Source organism: Neofelis nebulosa, chromosome 13 (assembly GCF_028018385.1).
Source record: "Neofelis nebulosa isolate mNeoNeb1 chromosome 13, mNeoNeb1.pri, whole genome shotgun sequence".
Taxonomy (NCBI): domain Eukaryota; kingdom Metazoa; phylum Chordata; class Mammalia; order Carnivora; family Felidae; genus Neofelis; species Neofelis nebulosa.
This window is the reverse complement of record NC_080794.1, coordinates 29,121,198-29,146,697: the sequence shown is the minus strand read 5'-3', so window position 1 is coordinate 29,146,697 and position 25,500 is coordinate 29,121,198.

Genomic DNA, 25,500 nt, shown 5'->3' with positions numbered 1-25,500 from the left:
ATTTTCTAATCCTTGAGTGAATGTTGCCCATTCATTTATTCTGATTCATTCATTCACTCATCTCTCCACTTACCAAACATTTATCATGGGCTGGCTATTGAAAGAGATCAGGGATAACTTCCCTCAGTACATACACATAAAAACCCAAAAAGGGGCACTTGGGTGGCTCAATCTGTTAAACATCCAACTCTTTTTTTTTAAAAAATTTTTTTTTTCAACGTTTTTTATTTATTTTTGGGACAGAGAGAGACAGAGCATGAACGGGGGAGGTGCAGAGAGAGGGAGACACAGAATCGGAAACAGGCCCCAGGCTCCGAGCCATCAGCCCAGAGCCCGACGCGGGGCCCAAACTCACGGACCGCGAGATCGTGACCTGGCTGAAGTCGGACGCTTAACCGACTGCGCCACCCAGGCGCCCCTAAACATCCAACTCTTGATCTCAGTTCAGGTCTTGACCTCAGGGTTGTGAGTTCAAGCCCCACATTGGGCTCCTCCCTGGTCATGAAGCCTACTTAAAACAAACAAACAAACAAAGAAAAAGAAACCAAAAACGAAAAAACAACAACCCTGAAATACAATGCTCAGGGGACCTGTTCTAGGCATTACGAGGTCAAGGTTGACAAAAATATGAATTACCCTCAGTTTATTGTGCTCCTGAGAGGATGGTAATTCAAGCAACACATTTTGGGTCAAGCTTGCTCTGCCCTACAATGCCCTCCTGGTTCTTCCCTGCTTTTCTGCATGTCATCTATCCTTCACAACCAGTTCAGATCTGCCTTCTGGAAGCCTGTGCAGAAAGAGTCCAGGTTCATAGTTCTCTGCCCATAGCTTCCTTAATTCATCTGATATTGATCATTTGTCCTTTGTATCTACCATACTGCCTTGGTGTTTTATAACCAAGTCTTATAAATATGTCTCGGCTTCCTAAATAAATGTTTGGAAGAAGTTTATTACAATGGAAAAATCTTTAGATATTAATGTAGTTCCAATCCTACTTCTGCCATCAGTCTAGATTTGTGACCCTAGGCAGGTTGCCTAATTGCTGAGATTCACTTAATGTATAAAATGAAGATGGTATTACCTGTTCTTCAAATACTTTATAAGAATGTTGAAGGTGTTGGGGCGCCTGGGTGGCTCAGGCGGTTAAGCGTCTGACTTCGGCTCAGGTCATGATCTCATGGTCTGTGAGTTCAAGCCCCTCGTTGGGCTCTGTGCTGGCAGCTCAGAGCCTGGAGCCTGCTTCGGATTCTGTGTCTCCCTCTCTCTCTGCCCTTCCTCTCCTTGCTCTCTCTCTCTCTCTCTCTCAAAAATAAACATTAAAAAAAATAAAAAAAAGAATGTTGAAGGTGGTGAGTCAAATAATGGATATCGGTTTATTTTGTAAAGCACTATACAATTGTAATATGCTGGCCTTATGCATATTAAGAATAATAATACAAACGTCTTTAAAAAATTTTTTTTAATGTTTTTATTTATTTTTGAGACAGAGAGAGACAGAGCTTGAGCAGGGGAGGGGCAGAGAGAGAAGGAGACACAGAATCCGAAGCAGGCTCCAGGCTCTGAGCTGTCAGCACAGAGCCTGACGCAGGGCTCGAACCCACTGTGAGATCATGACCTGAGCTGAAGTCGGACGTTTAACCGACTGAGCCACCCAGGTGCCCCAATAATACAAACGTCTTGAAGCAGGGACTGTATTTGACATATCTTCCTGTCTCTATAGCCTACCATATGGCTGCCTATCTAGTAGGGAGCTCCACGATGATGGTGATGCCTCGTGATGCCGTTACGGTGTCTGTGAAGTGTGGATCTTATTCATTACATAAACTTGTTACCTCTGATTTTAGACTAGTCAATAAATAGTTGTAGAGTCAAATTGAATTTCAGATAATCACCCAAGAAGTCTGTATTATTGCTCATGCATATGCATTCTGGCAGCTTCTGAAGTTATGCATTGTAAATATTTTATAGGAAACATATTTTAAGGACCTAATGGTGTCTTATGGATTTTTATTGAGAACTTTAAAGAATATTTTATTTTATACAAGAACACATCAAATAAGGTGGAAATGTTGATAAAATTTCACTGTGAAGTGTATTAAGACTGAAAGCAATGAATTTTCAGCACTTGAATAGATTCTTATGTTTTGTTTTGTTTTATTATAAAGGAAGTGACAAATCCTCTAGAACATAGTAAGAGATTAATCTATCTGAAAGACTCATCTTTTCCAACTATTGCCCGAGTTTTAAAAATTGTTTTAACCAGTGTATAAACTCAATTGACTAAAATTTGTTATTGCAAAAGTCACAGTTGGTCTTGCCTTCCTGATATTGGCTATTTTGTGGTAATGTTAAAATTGAACACCATAGTAACAAATTTGTTTTACTAAAAATATTGAGATAACACAAATAAGACATTAAGCAAACTCATGCATTAGCTGAGTTGACCTTTCTTGAAAAATAAATACTGAGGAAATATTTTAAGGGGGTTCCTTTTTTCCCCTCAACTTAGGGTTCACTTCCAGTCAAATACTGCTTTTGTTTAAAAAGAATTAGGTTAATATATGTTAAATGTGGCAGTAAAATTTTACTACATATAATTAAGTTGTAAAACCAAATGGACTTTATTGGTATAATTTCCAATACAAGCTTTTATTTTTTTAATGAAAAAAAATAGCTATCTTATTGTACTAAATATTATACTGGTTACTGCACTGGTTACAGAGCCTTGAAAATATTTATAGTTTGCTTTTCTAAAATGGAAAATTCAGAATGAAGTGTTTTTTAAGTCCATAAAAAAGTGATGTATTTTTAAAAAGTGTATGTAGTGTGGTACTGAACGTTTTCTCCATATAAATTCAGATTCAGAGGACCGTTGCTGATTATCTTCTGTGGGCCAAAGATAGTGCTAGGTTCATCTTCATATGCAGTCACTTAATCTTCACTCTTTAGAGATGATGTTATCCTCATTGGGGAGAAGGAGAACCTGGGATGAAGAATGGGAGAACAATGGGAGAAGGAAAACAATGGGATGAAGAAACTTGACTAAGTTATGAGTGTTAAAAAGTGTCAAAACTGGGATACACACACGGATTTCCTTATTGTGACGTCAGTGTTCTCACAGTGAATGTATGCAGGATGATGTGAACCCAGGTGCCATTGTGGTAGTATTGTAACCTTCCCACGTCTAATGTGCCACCATGTGTTGACCTCAGGCAGGACCAGTAGTCTATCTATAATCTCTAAACTTCTTTAAAGTTTTCCTGAACTTGGCAAAATTACAGTTACTCATGGTATTCTTTCAGTTATTCTTTCATTCATTCATGTGCTTCTGTTTACAAACGCAAACCCATCTGGTTCTGTCAAAAGGTCCAATTAAAAAGAGGCAGTTTCACAAGACTAAACCTAATTCATGATCAGAAATGAGTGGAAAACATTTTTTTACAGTAACCAACAATTCTTTGTTTCTTTGTTAAAACTGGCTAAGTCTGCAATATAAAACATGCTGGGAGTTCTTAGACAAGGTTAGGGATAGGGAAGGGGTCTTAGGACAGAATGATGAACCAGCTCTAGGGTGACACCATCATTTCAAAACCAAGGGGAGCAGGTAAAATCTAGTCCAAGGAATTAGACCCATGGTTCTCATCCAAGAGTCATGGCTTTGACAGAGCTTCTTGACCAGGGCAAGGCTCAGAATCTAGTGGGTGTCCCAGTGGGATGAGGGAAGTTATGGTAGGTATTCTTAATTGCTTATCCACTATGTATTCTGTCTTTCTTACAAATGGTGACAGAAATTGATACTTGTCTCTAATGAGCATTTCCCCATCTTCCAGAATTAGAATTCCCAAATATTAGCTGGGTACATGGCCACCCAGAATTTATTTCCTAGCCTCTCTCTCAGTTAGATATGGATATGTGACTAATGAGATGAACGTAGAGTGATACATCAAATGTTCAGGAAGTGTCTTTAAAGTCTCCAGGCTTTCTTCCTTCTAGCTAGTTGGACAATAGATGTGATGGCTGGAGTAGGAAAGCCATTATAGACCATGAAGTGTGTTATGGCCTGAAAATTTGTGTACCCCCTTCCCAAATTCATATGTTGAAGGCCTAACTCCCAATGTGAAGGTATTAGGAGGTGGGGCCTCCTAATTCGGGAGGTAATTAGGTTTAGATGATCTTATGAGGGTGGATCCCCCATCCTAGGATTAGTGTTCTTATAAGAAGAGGAAGAAAAAGCTGAGCTCACTTGCTCTTTCTGTCTGTCTGTCTGTCTGTCTCTGTCTCTCTTTGCACACACAAAGAGGAAATCATGTGAACACTGAGAGGTGATGGGTATCTGCAAGCCAGTAGTAGCATCCTCACCAAGAAATGAATCTGCTAGCACATTGATTTTGGGCTTCCCAGCTTCCAGAACTGTGAGAAACAGATGGCTGTTGTTTAAGCCACCCAGTCAATGGTAATCTGTTATAGTATGGTGAACTGATTGAGACAATGTGCAAGTCCCATGATGAGGATGGTAGAACCACAAGGTAAAAGGAACCTGAGACCTGGTAGTTGTGAGGCCACCAAACCCGTCCTGGATTGCCTACATTAATATGAATTTAATCTAACTAATACACTCACAGAAGATCTATATTATTGGGGGGTGGCAATACATCCAACAATAAAACTATGCTTCCTAGCCTTCCATGAAGTTATATATGACAGACAATATGTATAAGTTCTGGCTTGAAACAAAGTGGAAATTATGAAGGAATTCTGAAAAGCTTCCTTAAAAGAAGTACAGAGGGCTGGAGAAAGTTCCTTGTGACTTCTCTCCTTCCTTCTGACTGCTTAAAATGTGGATGTGGTGGATGGTGGTCTAGGGACTATTTTGGACTATGAGAGCCCTTAAGAAGCAGAATGACAGGTATGTTTCTTCTTCTTTTTCCAAAGTTTCTTGATGACTTTGTGAAACCAACTTATCAGTAGGGTCACTTGCTTTTGGACTTCTTTTACACAAAGAAACAAATCTTTTGGTTTTAAGCCTCTGTGTTTTCTATTAGGTGCAGCCAAATCTAATCCTATCTGACAGAGAGGTTCATTAGAGTTAACAAGAAGGTACAGGAAACATGGGTCAACCTCAGAAACCTGGATCTGGGGGCCTGTGTCTCAGCTCTAACTGGAAAACTGCAGTGGAAGTAGCAAATTCCTGGCAACAAGCTGGGTGACTGGTCAAGTTCAATGTTAGTGCTCTGGACCAACTGAATGGTGTAGACCATTTGAACCCTGATCATTGGTGGATAAAAGTGCTAGTGTGATTCTAGACCAGGTATTCCCTGTGCTGGGTACACTAGGTAGGTCTGCAAAGGTCAGGTGTTCAGTGCCTGACATGGGCTGGGCAGAAGCAGAAGCAGAAGCAAGCAGGGGCTGACATCGCCCATACCTCCTTTAGACATGGTTAAGGCAGAACCAATATGCTGATTTCTCTTATTGGGGCTATTAGCAGCTGGATGACTGTCTCTAACATCCAGGCTTGTGAGACTTAGCTTTGCTTCTCTCCCTCTGTCATGTGTGGGCCAGCTGTATTCTTACTGGTCCTCATTTCCCCTGCATTGAGCTCATTTACTCTCTGGGGATTAATTTGACTGTGACTACTCTGGACTCCAAAGTGTGGGAAAACTGGAGACATAAACAACAGAAACATTAATGCTACAGGGGCAGAGAGTAGCATCTTTCCTTCATTTAACAACATGTAAGACCCAACAGACAGTTTTGTTGCTGGTAACGTTTCATAGTCAGAGACACTTTTAGGCAGTGACTCAGGGAGGCAGCCAGAATCCTGAGCTCATAAGGGAACTACTGGCCCAGAGCTTTTACGATCAAAGATGTCAGGTGGGTAGAAGAACGCTGTGAAATATAAAGTGCCCTACAGATTACTATAATTGTATTAATGGAGATAATAACAACAAGATCACCCCTTTCCCCACTGTTACTGACATCATGAGGTACGGACCCCCTTCAACATGCCCAGAGATAACAGGTTGCTCTTTTGTTAATTTCTCCCCATCAAGGCTATCCTTGGGATTCATTTTAACCAAAGTTGTTGTAGATTTTAAAAAGTTGGAGGAATAAGAACATTTAGAATAACTTGCTTCAGAACCTATTTATTTTGGGGGGTGATCTGCTCAGAATACCATTGTGAACAAAAATAACAGTTCAGTACACCTTCAAAATTAACCATGCAAATGATCGGTTATACTAAGTGTGTGTTCAACATGTTAATCATGTATCCAATTTATATACTAATCACATATCCCAGTTACTATTATTTAAACCATTTCCAAAAGGGTGTTCTACTGTTAATAGGTGTTATGTGAAGAAATGGTTGTAGAATAATTTTGAGAACATTGAGTTAAACAAAGTTGAGCTGCAAAATGGTTAATGGGCGTGTGAGTTCAGGGAGATGGAACTGTCCAAGGTACACACCCTGAAGTGAGGGTCTTCATTGCCCCTTGTAAGGAGTTTTCTGGAATAGGTAATAATGTTCTCTGCCCCCATCAGTCAGAGAACAGGCCTCCATCCTAGGCTTCTCTGTTCAAATGATTCATCCTGAGATGTTCATTGGGGGAATGACACAGTCAAAGGAGGAGATGAGGTGACTCATGGTTCCAGGTTGTTCTGTGCCTAACATCCTTGGTTTTGCAGGCTTCCATGTTCCCTGGGAGGTCCTTCACGTCCCTCTATGACCCTCAGTTCTCCTTCGGACAGGCAGGGTTTGGCTGGCAACCAAGAACATTGACTAATGCAGAACTGAAACGAGTTTCTTTATCACCAGGCTCTCAGAACATTTAATGTGCTAGTTTGCATTGTGATTCTCTAAAAGGTGCTTTGCTCCAGAAGCTCTGCCTTCACACTCCTTTCCATCTTCCCCACAACATCTTTTAGGGTTGGTGTTCCATGGAGCACCCGGATGGAAATGCTAATTTAGTAAGTCAGTACTTAGCTAAATCAGAAGACACCTTGGTGGTACAGAAGAGCTCATTTAACTGAAGAGGATTTTCTTCCTGCTCTATAGGATATCCAGGATCTCATAGTAGATTATGCTCTTATCATGGATTCATACTGAATCTTTCTCTAGAGGACCATCATTGGCCTCATGTACACTGCCTCCTCTATATATCCTCTGTGCTGGCAGTGAGACCCTGGGACTGCAGTGGATGTTGTGAAACACTTTGGAGGAGCCAAACTACATCTTATTTTCATCCAACCCATTACATTTGCTTAATGACTTAGGTCAACTGGTAAGCAATGAGGTCATTCATAATTAATTTTGCTGTTCATTATAGCCAATTATTTTAACCACTGGATCATTTGTATTTTTATACAATCTGCAGTCTTTCAGGAACATACAAAAGCCTAATGGGTTGTATAATGTGCTATCCCTGATCCATGATTAACATACAGTTTAATGAGTACAATTCTAAGAACTCACTTGAAACTTTAGGATCCGCTTCTTCTGCAAAAGAAGGTTCTGGAAAGAAAAGTTGGTAACAGTAATGGGTTTTGAATGTTTTAAGTGGAAAGTTATTCTCACATCAATGAGACTCTCCTTTTAAGCGAAAGCAACCCCTTTGCACACAGCCATGCTGCGATGTTAGTGAGTAGGGGTGGCACTAGGAGCTTAATAACAATGCCAATTTCTGGTTTCTGGTTCGAGATATCCTGATTCAGTAGGTCCAGGGTGCATGAGGCATAGGCTTTTCCAACAATGTTCCAGGAAGTTTTGACACTGGGGTGGTGGCTCACACTTTAGGAAATATTCAACATGTTCTTTTGAGGTTTGAGTGTGCAGGGAACTGGCTTTCCCAGCTGAGGAATATGGAGGCCAAGGCATGGTTCAGGGTCACCTGAGCATAGTGTCTGTCTCTGGTTTCTCTCTCCGGAGGAGCAGGTGACCTCACTAAGGCTGAGCCAGGAGACCCCAATATTTGTGAACATTTCCTGAATCCAGGCATACAGACTGTTAGCGGGAAGTTTTGTCTGGAATTCTCTGTGTGGAAGACTATGGCAAAGCAAAAACTGGGTCTTCCAAGTTCTGGCAAATCTTACTTTCTGTGATGCTGTCTCCAACACTTGGCAGTGGACCCTCTTTACCAGAAGCTGTACTGAGGAATGCTGGACCTGCTCCTGTCTCTGTGGCTACTATATTTCTAATAATTTCCTGTATCCTTGGCTAAGTATACCAAGCACTTAATCCAGTCTGATAGGCAGATGAATGTGTGTGTGCCTGAAATGCTAGGGAGTCAAATAATGGATGGCTTTTATCTTACTCCAGTTCTCAACCACGTTGAAGTGCCAGGGGAAAGGTGACAAGACCATTTATTCAGTCCCTTAACAATTTCCAAGTATTTGGCTATGCTTCTTACCAGTGACTGAGAAGTTACTCAACCTTTGAAATTTTCTCAGCTGAAAGATAGCACAATAATAGTATTTCCCTTTTAGGGCTCTTGGTAAGATTAAATGAGATAAAGCATGTAAAGTATTTAACGTGATTCCAGACATATGGGACTCAAAAAATGTTAACCATCTCTTTTCCTCCTCTTCTCTCTCTCACCTCACCCTTCTCCCTCTCTACCCTCTACTCCTTTCTCCTAAGTGACAGGCAGCTTTAGAATTTCTATTTAGAAAGAAGTATTAGGTTTTGCAACTAGGTTGGAGGGTGAAGAGGAGAGGGCTGAAAAATTGTTTTAAGATTGAGTTTGCCAAGTGCAGTTTCCCTTGGATTATGTGTTTATTTGGGGTGGCTGAGGACGGAACAGTATGAAATCCAGAAACTGTCTCTTGGCTCCACCAGGTGCTATGCCAAGGGCCTGGGGAGAGACAAAGCAATGGAGACATTCTTTTTTCTAGAGGAATATGATCTAGGGAGACAGCTGTGGTTTGATTAGTTTCTCTCTATATAAGGCAACTTGAGAGACATTTGTGGTTTGGTTAGCTACACTCTATATAAGGCAAATTATATTGCTTATGTTAGAACAGAGGTACCTTGGCCATAGGAGCACAGAGGAAGGAGCAATTAATTCTTGGACAATGTGTTATGGCTATATTCAGAATCAGAAAAAAGAATGCTGGTCCACTAAAAATAACAACACATCATGTGTATAGTGCATCAAGTAGATTATTAGGGAGAATGTAAGCAAAGACAATACTGTATATATCAAAGTACATCTACAGGATCTGGAAAAAAGTGGTAGTTGGAAGGATCTGAAGAGCTTCTCCCCTAGGGCACAGTTCTGATTTCATGCACAAACCTTGTTAAGAGAGTTCTGCTCTTATGCAGAAGTAGTGAAGGTGAGAAATACCAAGGGAAACCAGCGTTTGCCTTTAGTCATAGGCAATAAATTGTGTGGAAAATGCCAATTTCAAAATTCCTCCTTTCTACATGATTCAATGTGAGTAAGACAGAATCATTGTTGTTGGCTATAAAATCCATCTCAAAGACTCAAAAATCATTAATGTCCAATAATACTGACTTGCTTTCTGTTGAATCTGAGTCTCGCAGGTCCTATAAGTCTTCCCTTTGGCAGAAAATTCAATAATTTGTTATCACTGAAGGTAAAGTAGTCTCAAAAATGTTTAGTTAGGTTTTGGCGATGTACACCTTTAGTCCACAAAATGTTGGTTTTATCCTCATAGTTCTTTATGGAGAATTAATTAAGTTTCTTGTTCCTAAAATTTACAACTTGACTTTGTTTCTTTTAGAAGTCTGGTGGGAATTCTCATTTATTTTTGGTCTTCACTTTATGGAAACATTTTCTATGTTAAGAATTGCAGAATGGAGAACCATAGGCCAAGAAGGCTATGATACCACAAGTTTTTCTAGCAACTATTATTATTATTTTTTAATGAAAATAAGATTGGCAACATCAAAACCTGACAGAATTTTTAAGTTTTCATTTGGGGAAAAAAAAGTACTGATTTTTGGACACCATGCTCATATCTCAAACTATTCTTTTTAAAAAAAATGTTTGTTTATTTTGAGAGAGAGAGAGAGAGAGAGAGAGCAAGGGAGGACAGAGAGAGAAGGAGAAAGAGAATCCCAAGTAGGTTCCGTGCTGTCAGCACAGAGCCCGGCTCAGGGCTTGATCCCACAACCACCGAGATCATGACCTGAGCCGATATCAAGAGTCAGATGCCCAACTGACACAGCCACCCAGGTGCCCTTCAAACTATTCTTTACTGAACAAACGCTGTGTTGTCCAGCAGTCAAAAATCTCATGATATAATGATATTCAGTGGGAAAAGCTCACAGAACTTGTAAGCATAAAGCTCTTTTGAGAGAACCAGAGGAAATTGCATTTTTAATGGCCTCAAAATGCAAACAATAGAATGTAGCCTCATTAGTTTGAGAGAATATTTCGATTTAGATACAGAGTTGAGTATGTTTAAACTTGAGGGATTTTTAAGAGGCTTGATTCAAGGTGCTTCTCTGAGACGGACCTTGTTGGACGGTGTCAGCTTTGACTGACGAGGCACAATTGGTGTGACACTCAGTGTGGTCCAGGCTGCTGATTTCCTTCTGTCCATGCACTTAGAAATTAGAATTACTTTGGTGAAAATAGCGTATTTGGAAAACAGAAGAGGTAAAATCAGAGGGAGACAGTGGCATATTTTTAATGCTTTGCAAGTAATAATAAATGCTACGAGAGAGACCAGTCCTACCTCCTTAATATTCTTTCCTCCAAACATTTTTTTAATGTTTATTTATTTTTGAAAGACAAAGAGAGAGAGACAGAGTGTGAGCAGGGGAAGGGAAGAGAGAGAAGGAGACAGAGAACCTGAAGCAGGCTCTAAGCTCTGAGCTGTCAGCACAGAGCTTGACATGGGGCTCGAACCCATGAACCATGAGATCATGACCTGAGCCAAAGTCAGACATTCAACCAACTGGGCCACCCAGGAACCCCAATATTCTTTCCTTCAGATTCTACGTCTGTCCTGTTTATACTGCCTGCCTCCTTCTTCCCTACTGGACACTGGACAGAAGGGGAACCCAGTTAATCAGATTCTTTCTCTTTAGATTTGAATGGAGGAAGCTGGGTCAGAGAATGGCCTGTGCTGAACTGAAATGTTCCACAGTATCTGGGGCTACAGGAAAAAGTGTGTGTCTATGGGACGTTATGAAATTATAGGGGAGCTGAGAAGCCATGAGAAAGCTTAGAAAGGTGGACACATACACCCCAGGGAAGGGACTAGCCCTGTCTCAAAAAGCAGACTCAGTTCTCCTGATGTCTGGGACATGCTGGGTGTTGGGCAGTGGAGGGTAGCCAGTTTCTACGTATGGTTTTTGAGGAGGCCTTGACATAACTTTGCTTACAGCTTGGCTCAGGGATTATTTTGTACACCCCTGAATCTTTACAAACACCCCTGCTACAGTGTTTGCCTGGTGTGATTATGCCTCTGGTATTTACAACTACAAAAGCCCAACCAGAACAGAAATGGGGTCAATAGTTCTGTAGCTTCTCCTTATAAAACATACTGTTTTATACATATTCATGAGTTTTATGGAAGTTATTTGTAGCACTGAAAGTGAAGGCAGGGGTGGCCTTTCAAAACAGAAAGGGAAAATTCTCTTCTGTTGGAATTAAGGAGTCAACTCATTCAATGACCTTTCAGGGTAGTCCACCCAAAGCAAATCAGGCCATCTGCCTTCGTATGTAAGACCCAGTCCAATGTGTTGGTGAGCCTGACGTTCTGTCAGGGGGACCAAAGTCATATCTACAGCAAACAGAGAATAGTTCAAGGCAAGGGGTGGTTACATGCTACATTGTGTGGTACTGAGTACGTGTGTATTAGATCTGAGGAGGGGAGGTCAGGACAGACTGGAGTCTTGGAGATAATTGAGAGAGGCAGGAGGTGAACTGCAAGAAAGAGGGTTCAGTCTCCCTGCAAAGAGCAGGCAGCGAGCAGAGGTGCATCAGCGTGTCAGCCAGTGTGAGGAGGTAGGAAGGAATCTTGTGTGAGGGTTCCACATGCAAGTGAATGCTGAATGTCTCTGCAGCTGGGACCCTGGCTCACCTCATAGCTCTGGTCCATCTTGGAAAACAAAACAGAGAAGAAAATACATCAGAAATGACAAAAGGCATGACATGGCTAAGCATGAAACAAATGTCCTAAGGAAGAGTTCTTTATGATCCAGAGGGTGCCGGAGTGATATGAACACCCTGAGAAACGGTGGGCAGGAGAGTGTCTTTGAGGCAGGGCTGGTGAAGCCAGTGGGCCAGATGAGACGTGTGAAACCAGGCTTGTAGTGACACACAATGGTGGTTCTCGACCTTGTTTTGGTGATGAGAGCTTTTACTTACCAAGAGATATTAAGGGAAGGCTCAGTAAACAAAATGGCTGCAAACGATTAGTTCTGGGTGGAAAAGAGTTGCAGGTCTGGGGCCGTGCCCCTTGCCCTATCCCCAGGCCTGTCCACAGCACTTGGGTGCTCCTCTGAGAACCCAGAGTGATAGGGAGTAGGGATGTAGGACCAGCTGGAGCACAGCTGCACTGGAAGCTTTCTGCGGGGTGAGCTGGTATGGGGAGGGGGCAAGGAAAGGAGACCAAACAGGTGACTAGGAGGCGTCCCGGGGTGAGGTGCCGAGGGTCTGGGAGTGCAGGAGACAGTAGCCTGTCCTGCTTCTCACGGCTTTCTCCAAACTACTATTGTATTTTCTACTGCCCCTTGACTTTCATTTCTAGCACTGGGGCTCAGAGCCCACTTTGGAATACTGAGTGAGGAGTTTTCAGCCTGTTCCTAAATTGCAATCCTTATGCCGGGAATAAAGAAACATTAATAGGCGAGCAGTGCTTAATTCTCAGGGTTCACCTCATAGGTGTTCCTTCTAGAAGCATACCTGTCTTTCTTCTTCCAGATGTAAGCTGCCTTTTATGTATTTCTGACATTCTACGGTTTCCTGCTTAGGAAGAAAGTGTGCTTCCCAGGGGGTTATATTAAATTGAACTGATTGTCAGGCAGCATTGAAGAGTTCCAAGAAAAAAGAAGGCAGGCCATATTCATCTCTCTAGCTCTTTATGTTCATGTACAATTTTTTTTTTTGCTTCCGAATTAAGTTTCTATTGGTTTTGTCCAGTTAGCCCAGCTTCCCATCCTAAAACACAGAGCCACTTGACCTGATTTCCATGAGTGGTGATGTGACAATGACACATCCCCTAAGCAGGGGGCACTGATGGATTCACCCATTTATCAACGTCCATATTCTTCATTAACCAAGCTGAGCTGATTGAAATATCTTAGCAACCAATCCGCACTTGCCTGTATGAAGTAATTTGGTGAATGGGAAAATAATGTTGGTCTATAATGAAAGACTAATATCTGAGGCTCAGACAGTGAGTTCTTAAGTGGTCAGGTTTACATTGTTGTCAAGAACCTAGTTAAGGAAATCCATTTACTAAAAAGTAGGAAAGGACAAAAAAAAAAAAAGAAGAAGAAACAAACAAAACAAAAAATAAAAAAATAAACCCAAACAACCCTGACCTTTTAAGATGGTCATTCTTTTCTCTTCAAATACCAAGTTCCCTTATGAAATTAAAAGGGGGAAAAACACTAAACTGGACCAAATACTTCTAAGTAAACTGTCTGAAGCACAATTCTGACTGTGCTGTTCCCCTGCTCAAAAACTATCCAGAATATAAATTCAGGCCTCTCTCTGGCTTGGCTCAGGCCTGCCTTGCCAGCCTCAAGTCCATCTGTTGACCTCCCAAAGACAATCCCCATTTCTTAGGCATAGCACTAAGTCTCACCTCTGTACCTTTGCTCTTAAAAGTCTTGAGCCACTAGAACACCTCTGCTGTCATCCTGCTGGAACCCTATAGAAACTCCATGGTCTGCAAAGCTATCTACACATTCAACGCAATTCCAATCAAAACTGCACCAGCATTCTTCTTGAAGCTAGAACAAGCAATCCTAAAATTCATATGGAACCACAAAAGGCCCCGAATAGCCAAAGTAATTTTGAAGAAGAAGACCAAAGCAGGAGGCATCACAATCCCAGACTTTAGCCTCTACTACAAAGCTGTCATCATCAAGACAGCATGGTATTGGCACAAAAACAGACACATAGACCAATGGAATAGAATAGAAACCCCAGAACTAGACCCACAAACGTATGGCCAACTCATCTTTGACAAAGCAGGAAAGAACATCCAATGGAAAAAAGACAGTCTCTTTAACAAATGGTGCTGGGAGAACTGGACAGCAACATGCAGAAGAATGAAACTAGACCACTTTCTCACACCATTCACAAAAATAAACTCAAAATGGATAAAGGACCTGAATGCGAGACAGGAAACCATCAAAACCCTAGAGGAGAAACCAGGAAAAGACCTCTCTGACCTCAGTCGTAGCAATTTCTTACTTGACACATCTCCAAAGGCAAGGGAATTAAAAGCAAAAATGAACTACTGGTACCTCATGAAGATAAAAAGCTTCTGCACAGCAAAGGAAACAACCAACAAAACTAAAAGGCAACCAACAGAATGGGAAAAGATATTTGCAAATGACATATCAGACAAAGGGCTAGTATCCAAAATCTATAAAGAGTTCACCAAACTCCACACCCGAAAAACAAATAACCCAGTGAAGAAATGGGCAGAAAACATGAATAGACAGTTCTCTAAAGAAGACATCCATATGGCCAACAGGCACATGAAAAGATGTTCAACGTTGCTCCTCATCAGGGAAATACAAATCAAAACCACACTCAGATATCACCTCACGCCAGTCAGAGTGGCCAAAATGAACAAATCAGGAGCCTATAGATGCTGGACAGGATGTGGAGAAACGGAACCCTCTTGCACTGTTGGTGGGAATGCAAACTGGTGCAGCCACTCTGGAAAACAGTGTGGAGATTCCTCAAAAAATTAAAAATAGACCTACCCTATGACCCAGCAGTAGCACTGCTAGGAATTTACCCAAGGCATACAGGAGTACTGATGCATAGGGGCACTTGTACCCCAATGTTTATAGCAGCACCCTCAACAATAACCAAATTATGGAAAGAGCCTAAATGTCCATCAACTGATGAATGGATAAAGACATTGTGGTTTATATACACAATGGAGTACTACGTGGCAATGAGAAAGAATGAAATATGGCCCTTTGTAGCAACGTGGATGGAACTGGAGAGTGTGATGCTAAGTGAAATAAGCCATACAGAGAAAGACAGATACCATATGGTTTCACTCTTATGTGGATCCTGAGAAACTTAACAGAAACCCATGGGGGGGGGGGAGGAAAAAAAAAAGAGGTTAGAGAGGGAGAGAGCCAAAGAATAAGAGACTCTTAAAAACTGAGAACTGGGGCGCCTGGGTGGCTCAGTCGGTTAAGCGTCCGACTTCAGCCCGGGTCACGATCTCACGGTCCGTGAGTTCGAGCCCCGCGTCGGGCTCTGGGCTGATGGCTCAGAGCCTGGAGCCTGCTTCCAATTCTGTGTCTCCCTCTCTCTCTGCCCCTCCCCCGTTCATGCTGTGTCTCTCTCTGTCTCAAAAATAAATAAACGTTAAAAAAAAATTTTAATAAAAAAAAAACTGAGAACTGAGGGTTGATGGGGGGTGGGAGGGAGGGGAGGGTGGGTGATAGGTATTGAGGGCACCTTTTGGGATGAGCACTGGGTGTTGTATGGAAACCAATTTGACAATAAATTTCAAAAAAAAAAAAGAAACTCCATGGTCTGGTTTATGGCCACTATCCCCTTTTGTGAACACTCTCCCTCAGCATCCCTGAAAGAGGTGCCCTCCTACCTTCCTTTAGAGGTTTAAACTGAACTTATAGGACATTCCCCCCCCCCCGCCCCCTGTCCCCTCTTTCTTTAAAGATCTTTGGATGCAGGACTAATAAACGCTATGCATAACTCGTTTTTCTCTATGGTGGAGATACATTGATGACTGGTGAGGAAAGCATGGGCTTTGGGATCAGGTGATTTGAATTTAAATTTTAGCTTCACCACCTAATACATGGGCTTAGGCAAAGTCTATTTCTGCCCTGTGCCTCTATGTCATCTGCTAAACGGGGATTGCATTAACTACGTCGCAGAGTGGTTGAGAAGCTGTGAGAGATCAGGAAGTGAAGTTCAAGCTTGGCGCCTGACTTCTAGTAGATGCTTACTGAATGTTAGTTTGCTTTTGTATACTCTGTGTCATTTAGTATAGTCCCTGGCAGTGTTAAGGTGCTCAGTAACGTATTCCAAATTGAATTAAATTGAGTAGGGATTAGATTTGTGACCTTGCCAGCAACATTAACTCTTTTCAGACCTCTTAGTACTTCCTAGTGCAGCTATTTTTTTAAAGTTTTAATTTAAATTCCAGTTAGATAACACAGTGTAATATTAGTTTCAGGTGTACCATATAGTGATTCAACACTTACATACAACATCTGGTGCTCATTACAGCAAGTGCCCTCCTTAATCCCCAACATTTGTTTAACCCGTTTCCCACCCACCTCCCCTCAGTAACTCATCCCTTTGCTCATTTGTTTTGTTTCTTAAATTCCCCATATGAGAAAAATCATATGGTATTTTTCTTTCTTTGACTTATTTTTCTTAGCATTATGCCCTCTAGCTCCATCCATGTCATTGCAAATGGCAAGATTTCATTTTTTATGGCTGAGCAATATTCCATTGTACATATGTATACACACACACACACATACCACATCTTTTTTATCCATTCATCAGTTGATGGACACTTGGGCCATTTACATAATTTGGCTATTGTTGATAATGCTGCTATAAATACAGGGGTGTATGTATCCCTTTGAATTAGTATTTTTCGGGGTAGCTGAGTGGCTTAGTTGGTTAAGCATCTGACTCTTGGTTTCGGCTTAGGTCATGATCTCATGGTTTGTGGGTTTGAGCCCAGAATCTTGTTGTGTGCCTACGGTGTGGAGTCTGCTTGGGACTCTCTCTCTCTCTCTCTCTCTCTCTCTCTCTCTGCCCCTTCCCTGCTCATGCTTTCTCTCCCTCAAAATAAAATAAATAAAGTAAATATTTAATAAAATAAATTAGTATTTTTATATTCTTTGGGTAAATACTGAATAGTGTGATCACTGGATCATAGGGTAGTTCTATTTTTAACTTTTTGAGGAAACTTCTTACTGTTTTCCAGAGTAGCGGCACCAATTTGCATTCCCACCAATAGTGCAAGAGGGTTACCCTTTCTCCACATCCTTGCCAATATCTGTTATTTTGTGTGAGGTGATACTTCATTGTAGTTTTTTGATTTATTTCCCTGATGATCAGTGATGTTGAACATGTTTTCATGTGTCTGTCGGCCATCTGTATGTCCTCTTCAGAAAAATGCCTATAAATGTCTTCTGCCCATTTTTAAACTGGATTTTTTGTTTTTTGGTGTTGAGTTTTCTAAGTTCTTTATATATTTTGGATACTAATCCTTTATCAAGTATGTCATTTGCAAATGTATTCTCCCATTCCATAGGTTGCCTTTTGGTTTTGTTGATTATTTCCTTTACTGTGCAGAAGCTTTTAATTTTGATGACATCCCAATAGTTTATTTTTTGTTTTATTTCCCTTGTCTTAGAAGACATATCTAGAAAAAAGTTGCTATGGCTGATGTCAAAAAGGTTACTACTTGTGTTCTTCTCTAGGATTTTTATGGTTTCATGTCTCACATTCAGGTCTTTAATCCGTTTTAAGTTTATTTTTGTGTATGACATAAGAAAACGGTTCAGTTTCATTCTTTAGCATGTTGCTTAGTGCATCTAAGTAATAATTTGCAAAAAAGACTAGAAAGCAAAAAACTATGTTTTACATTTTTTGTAAGGTAGAGTCCCATTCACTGGGGTAAAGCATCCAAACAGAAAACATAATGAGGTCATTTTCTCCTGCATCCTCCTTCAGTCCCTAGAGGCCAGGGTCTTTTCTGTAGAGAAATGTTGATGGCTTCTGAGCCTATCTGATGGTAGAACCCATGAATGGTGTGTTGGATGGTTGTGGTTAGAGCTGGAAGACATGGAGAGCAGGTACTGATGTGTATGTGGGCTCCATGGTGGTATAAAGCCTCTTGCCTCAGTGGCCCTGGCTTCCTGACCTTGTCCGGATAAGGATCATAAAACACTGATAAGACGTCTCTAAAGTGCCTAAAATATAAAACACCTGCCCTCACCTAGAGACGTTCTTACATTTTATTGTTAGCTGTTTCTATACTGAGATTTTAAAATCGTAAGTGCATACTTGTCTTGGATAGATTTTCTGATTTTAAAAAAGTACTACTTGTTCACTGTAGACAGTTTGACAAGTACAGAAGAGCACAATGGCATACCTAAGTTTTAACACAATTTTTATTTTTAAAATAATTTTTTAAAGTTTATTTATTCATTTTGAGAGAGACAGAGAGAGTGTGAGCAGGTGAGGGGCAGAGAGAGCACGCGAGAGAGAGAATCCCAAGCAGTCAGTCTCTACAGGGTCAACTCAGAGCCCGACTTGGGACTTGAACTTGCATAACTGTGAGATCATAACCTGAGTCAAAATCAAGAGTCAAATGCTTAACTGACTGAGCCACCCAGGCACCCCTAAATAATTTTGAGTTTAAGAAATAATTACAGGGGCGCCTGGGTGGCGCAGTCGGTTAAGCGTCCGACTTCAGCCAGGTCACGATCTCGCGGTCCGTGAGTTCGAGCCCCGCGTCAGGCTCTGGGCTGATGGCTCGGAGCCTGGAGGCTGTTTCCGATTCTGTGTCTCCCTCTCTCTCTGCCCCTCCCCCGTTCATGCTCTGTCTCTCTCTGTCTCAAAAATAAAATTAAAAAAAAAAAAAAAAAAAGAAATAATTACATACTGTAAATGGTGTTTTGTAGACTATGTTTGCATCTAAACAATTTATTATGTTCATTTTCCTGTGTCAATTAATTTTCTACAACACCAAGTTAATAGCTGCCTTGGGGCACCTGTCTGGCTCCAGTCTGTAGAGCATGTGACTCTTGATCTTGTGAGTTCGAGCCCCATGTTGGGTGTAGAGATTACTTAAAAATAAAATTAAAAAAAAAAGTTAATAGCTACCTAGTATTCTATCACATAAAGGTTCTGAGTTTTACTTTATTTCTTAGTGTTGGAAATTTTTAATAATGATGAAATAATATATGTATCTATATCTCTAGCTCTATATCATCTACATCTACATCTATATTCTTTTCGGGTAATTCCTAGAAAAAGGATTGATAAATTTAGGGTATGTTTAAATGTGGCCAAATTATGGGCTCCTGGGTGGCTCAGTTGGTTGAGCGTCTGACTTAGGCTCAGGTCATGATCTCATGGTTCGTGAGTTTGAGCTCCACTTCAGGCTCTCTGCTGACAGCTCAGATCCTGGAACCTGCTTCAGATGCTGTGTCTCCCTCTCTCTGACTCTCCCCTGACCATGCTCTCTTTCTCTCTCAAAGAATGAATAAACATTAAAAAAAATTTAAAAAATAAATGTGGTCAAATTCCAACATCTGTACCAATTTTCATCGTTTTTCTGCTTAACATGTTATTACAATTTTGTTAGTATTGTCAGTTGTACTGTAAAACTTTCTTGTGTGTGATATTTTGCACATCTAATGTTTTCTTAGATTAAAATCCTTAAAAATACAATTGTATCAAAAATATAAACATTTTTAAAGCTTTCCCCCATATTGCCAAATTTTTTTCTAGAAAGGTTGTTTATTCTTACCTCCATTAATAAGAATTCCACTTCGTTCTCAAGATGCTTGCCAGCATGTAACTTATTATTGGAAGAAAATCTTTTCTAACTAGACAGTTCAAGAACTATAGTTCTATATTTGATTTGTATTTCTTTGATTGCTAATGAGGTTGAACATAACTTTGTGTGTTGTTATCAGCCTTAAGGTCAGTATAGTAGCTCAGCTTTACTAGTAGTTAAAAAAATATTAGAATTAGACCATAGCACTTCTTAGCTTAATTAGCTTTAATACCATAAATCAATAACTATATCAATTACCGACTACCTGTGAGACCCCTGCCACAGAAAGAATGCAGCAAATGGGAAGAGGTGAATTACTGTCTCTAAGAAGTTGACCTGCTGGAGAGATAATGCAGATATATATAAATAGATCATTTAAAATGAGAAATCTTAGGGGTACCTGAGTAGCTCAGTAGGTTAAGCCTCCAACTTGAGTTCAAGCCCCACATCAGGCTCTGTGCTGACAGCTCAGAGCCTGGAGACTGCTTCAGATTCTGTGTCCTCTTCTGTCTCTACTCCTTCCCTGGTCACGCTCTCTCTGTCTCTCTCAAAAATGAGTAGACATTAAAAATAAAATAAAATGGGAAATCTTATATATTTTTTTTATTTAATATTGATAGTATCTAAAAGAACATGTGATAAATATTTGATAAAAAGGATTTGGTGCTACCAACAACAAATAGCATAGATCCAATGAAACCATTAAGACAAAGATTAAAGAATGGACTTTACCTTAAGCTTGAAAAAAAATTGCTAATTACAATGTTGGTAGCCTGAGGGAAATGTGAAGGTTCATGTAGCTGTCATTCGTTAGAGAAAGGATGTGTGCAAGTTTGTTGTAAAGGATGAAATCTTTCTAGTACTGTACTAGCACAAGAATTCTCCCATAGGTCTTTCTATAAGAAACACTGAACCACATAATGAACAGTGTCTTTGAGAGAATTTTATTGAAAGTTCAGTCTCCACATGACCATTTCTGACAGTAGCAACAACAAAAAACAGTCCTTAGTACTTCTGAGGGAAGAAAGATTTATACCTTTCAAATAATCTGATTTAGTACAGGAGTACAAACTTGAGAGTGTAGAATCAGAATAACCAGCATAAATCTTTGGCCAAGCCATTTCAAAGTCAGTTGTTTCAAATGGTATTTTGACAGACACTGAACCAATGATTGAAGGTGATTAAAGAAGACAAAACAAGATCATTAATGTCCATCAACACAAAGTATAGGTATTCAGTTATTGATCAAAATTAGTTTTCTGCATTTCATTTATTCATTTATGGATTCAATAATGTTTTACAAGTCCAAGATACTGAGCTAAGGACTGCTCTACAGGAGATCATAATTTGGGAGGAGACAAACAGTTCAAACATAATATGGTAAAACTATTGTAATAGCAATAAATGCAAACTGCAAAGTAAAAGTAAGCCTGCATATCTATATACATGATGTCAGTAAAGGTTTCTGAGTGGGAGTGACATTTGACTGAAGTTTGCAAAGCTGAATAAGAATTCATCAGGTGGAAAAAATGAAAAGGCTTTCTAGGCAAAAGCACAGATGTATGAAAATACAAGGAGTGTTGGAAGAAGAGAAGTAGACTATTGGGGTCAGGGTATAGAGTATAAGGGGGTGGGGAATGTATTCAAAAGCCAGGATGGGTGGGCTTTATCTTCTAGACCTGTACATCCAGTAAGGTCATCGCTAGTCACATGAAGCTACGTTTAAACTAATTAGAATTAAACATAATTACACATTCGTTTCCTCAGTTGCACTAGCCACATTTCAAGTGCTCAGCAGCTGCAAGTAGCTAGTGGCAGCCATATCAGAGAGCACAAATATAGAAATTTTCATTATTGCAGCAAGTTCTTTTGGAGAGTACTGCTATGGACCATGGCATTGAAAGACTTGAGCAGCAACACAATGTGGCCAGACCAGTGTCTTAGAGGTAGATTAAATTGAGGAAGGAAGTTCTGAGGGTAAAGTTGAGAGAAGATGAGTGACAACCGGAATGGAGAAATGGGCTCAATCTAAGACATTTGGAAGGTAAAAGCAATATGACCAATTAGATGGATGAGGATGAATAATTAAAAGTAACAAAGAGGGGCACCTGGGTGACTCAGTCGGTTAAGAATCTGACTCTTGATTTCAGGTCAGGTCATGATCTCAAGGTTCATGGGATCCAGCCCTGCACTGGGCTTTGTGCTGACAGTGCAGAGCCTGCTTGGGATTCTCTCTCTTCCCCTCTCTCTCTGCCCCTCCCCAGCTCATGCACTCTGTCTTTGTCTCAAAATAAACTTAAAAAAAAAATAACAATGATATTTTATGGCTTGATGGGGTATGAAAGTGATACCACTCATGCAAATCGGGAATAGATGATGAAGTCTGCTGGAAAAAACAATAGGTTGAGTGTTGGACATGTTGTAGCTGAGATACCTATGTGATCTCCACATGAACAGTTTAATGCTCACAAAAGAGGGCACACCTTGCAGAGAAATATGGAATTTTTCTTCAGTATATAAGTATGTTCACCATATAATAGCTAACAAGGATATAGGGCTTATAGTGCCAGGCACTGTTCCAAGTGCTTTGCATATAGTTTAGCTCCTGTAATCTCCCCTATAACTGCATGAGGTTGGACTTACTATTATATTGCTATTTTATTTTTTAAATTTTTTTAACGTTTATTAATTTTTGAGACAGAGAGAGACAGAGCATGAACGGGGGAGGGTCAGAGAGAGGGAGACACAGAATCTGAAGCAGGCTCCAGGCTCTGAGCTGTCAGCACAGAGCCCGACGCGGGGCTCAAACTCACGGACCGCGAGATCATGACCTGAGCCGAAGTCGGCCGCTGAACCGACTGAGCCACCCAGGCACCCCTTATATTGCCATTTTATAGGACAAGGAAGTTGAGGCACAAAGAGGTTATATAATTTATTGCCCAAGCTCCCACTGGTAAGTGATGGAGTTGAGATTTGAACTCAGACAAATTAGTTCATAAAAAATCCATACACAAAGAATAATGTGACAGACTACAAAGGCAGGTGAATTTGAATAATTATGGGGGAAATACCATGAAATTCCAAAAATTAAATGACATTTAGTTGCATAATAAAGGCACCTTTCTGAGAAAGCATGAAGTAGAATAATTTGGAGCTAATTAAAACATTTAAAACCCACGACTGCTGATTATGTAGTATTGGCTGAAACCATGGGAGTAATTTATTTGCCAAGGAAGAAAGTGAAGGTGGGGAGGAAAGAGGACCTAGAACAGAACCTTGGAGAATACTGATATTCAGGAAGTGGTTGAAGGGTCAGCAAATGAGACCAAGAACCAGGAAGGAGTGACATGTTAGAAACCAACACCTATAGAAGAAATCATCTATCAAAGAGGAAAGGCCAATGAGAAGAGTTCAATTATAATAAAGCCTGAAAAAGGTTTTCAGGGACTTCCTAAGCTCCCTGAATAGTTTCCATGGTACAGATATATGGTGCGGGAGCCAGAAGTCAGAGTGAGAAATGCACAGAATATGAAGAGTATAGGCAAGACTTCCAGAAATTTGATGGTGAGGAGGAAAAAGGTGGGGTTCTAGGCGTAAATAGCCTTAAATATTAACGTGTATATAGAAAAGTCCCTGTCTCCATCTCTCTGAGGAAATGGGCCTCAGAATTCTAATCTACTGGAATTTCTGGAATTCCTAATGCTTATAGGAAAGATATAGACTAATTTATGTGATCTCCTATGAACACATAGCTAAGCTTTTAGTCTATAGCTTGTCTCAGAAAACAGCTTCATAGTAGCTCAAATGCTTGAACAAGGACTTCATTGAAACCATGGGGTCTTGAAACTTAAGGAAGGTCCAGGCAATATATAATTATCTTACATTCAGCATTTGTACTTTAACTTGTGAGAACTGACAAGGAGGATCATGACGTACCAATTTGGTACTTTGCTGATGTGGGAATTTTAACTGTGCATGCTGAGGCTGCTAAGAAGGTGTTCATCACTTAGCTGGTTGGTGAACCTATCATATAGCCCAGTATCTACCCCCATCCCACCCAGTCTTTCTCCTCCCCTGTCATATGAAGTCTTTAAAGATGTTGTTTTTTTTTTTTATGAACAAATGGTCATCAAATAAGAGATAAAACTTGAAAAGACAGTTTTCTAGCAGTGGTATCCAGACTATATGTGTCTAAATGCAAATGGAGTTTAGGAGATAGTCAGGAACCTGAACCTACTTTCATGATTTTGACCTTCTGGAAGTTATGGGAATATATCCTTAATAGATGTCATAAGTCCCTGGACCAAATAAGTAGGGTGACTGTATCCCAGCCTGCCTGGAATATTCTTGATTGTTGTTGAGTTGGCAGAATATTTAATAGTGTTTTCTTTCTCTCTCAAAATATTCCTGGTATGATAAATTATAAGGTCATGATACACACTAGTAATACTACAATGAATTTAATTAGATTATGAGGAAGGAGAGAGGGTGGACAGTGGTATCAGGGAAGGCTTTGTAGGTGCAGCCTTGAAAAGTGGACAGATTTTCAAAGAGGAACAGAAGGGAGGGATGGCATTCTTGCTGGGGCATGATAAAAGTATAGAAGTGCTTGCCTCACAGAAGACAAATTATCTTGAATTCTTCTTCAAAACACATTCCTATAAACCCTACCAAAGCTAGGGGCACCTGGGTGGCTCAGTCAGTTAAGTGTCTGACTCTGTTTTGGCTGAGGTAATGAATCATGATCAGGTCATGGTTGTGAGATTGAGCCCCTCTTGGGCTCTGCACTCGGTGTGGAGCCTGCTTGAGATTCTCTCGCTCCCTTTCCTTCTTCCCTTCCCAGTGTGCATGTGTGCACAAATTCTCTCTGTCTCAAAAAAATAATAAAAATTAAAAACCCAATGAAACCTAAAGAAGTTAAAATGAAAAGCAGAAAGCACCCGATATCCTCCATGAGACCACTGCCTTATTTTTAGCCATCTAGTTCTGAATATTTTAAAGGTGTTTGTTAATATTTGCACATTTTAAAAATTGTTTTCTGTAAGGAATACTATTGGGCAGTAATATTGCATCACAATGGCACCCACCTCAACTTCTTCAGTCCATTCTTAGATTCCAGTCTTTCAGAAGTTGTAGGAATTACAGCTTCCCTAGCTAGCTAAAAGGGGGGTTTGGAAAGAGGAAATAAACTTAATTTAAACCATAGAGTGTTTGAAGGTTTCCTCCCCATTGTAATTATAAGAATTATATTTAATATTTATGTAACAGATATTCACATCTTGTTGGGAAAACAACTCCCTTCACAGAAGGTGAAAAAAATACTGCAAATATTTCATTATGTCAGTTGTTTATTCTTTCTAAAACCCCAACAGTATCATTTTCCTCAAAATTAATCCTGATTATCACTAAATGTTCTTTAGTTAGTTGATTCCCAACTGCTTGACACTGCTTGTGTGTGTGTGTGTGTGTGCGTGTGTGTGTGTATGTTTTTTTTCCTGGTCTTTGTGTATGTGAGGGTTTAGATACACTAATGAATTTTGAACCTTTTGGATGAGGATATTTGCAAGATCACTGTTGGAAATGTTGTTAGTGCAGAATATCTGGTGATATCTTGATGCCCAAAAAGTCATTATAACAAATATGATTATATGTGGAAAATTGGATCTAGACCCATATAGTAAAAAAAAAAAAAAGCCTAAAAATCTTCCACTAAAGTGACACTGGAATAAAAATAGGCTCAATTTTGTCATTTCTATAAATCTGATAATC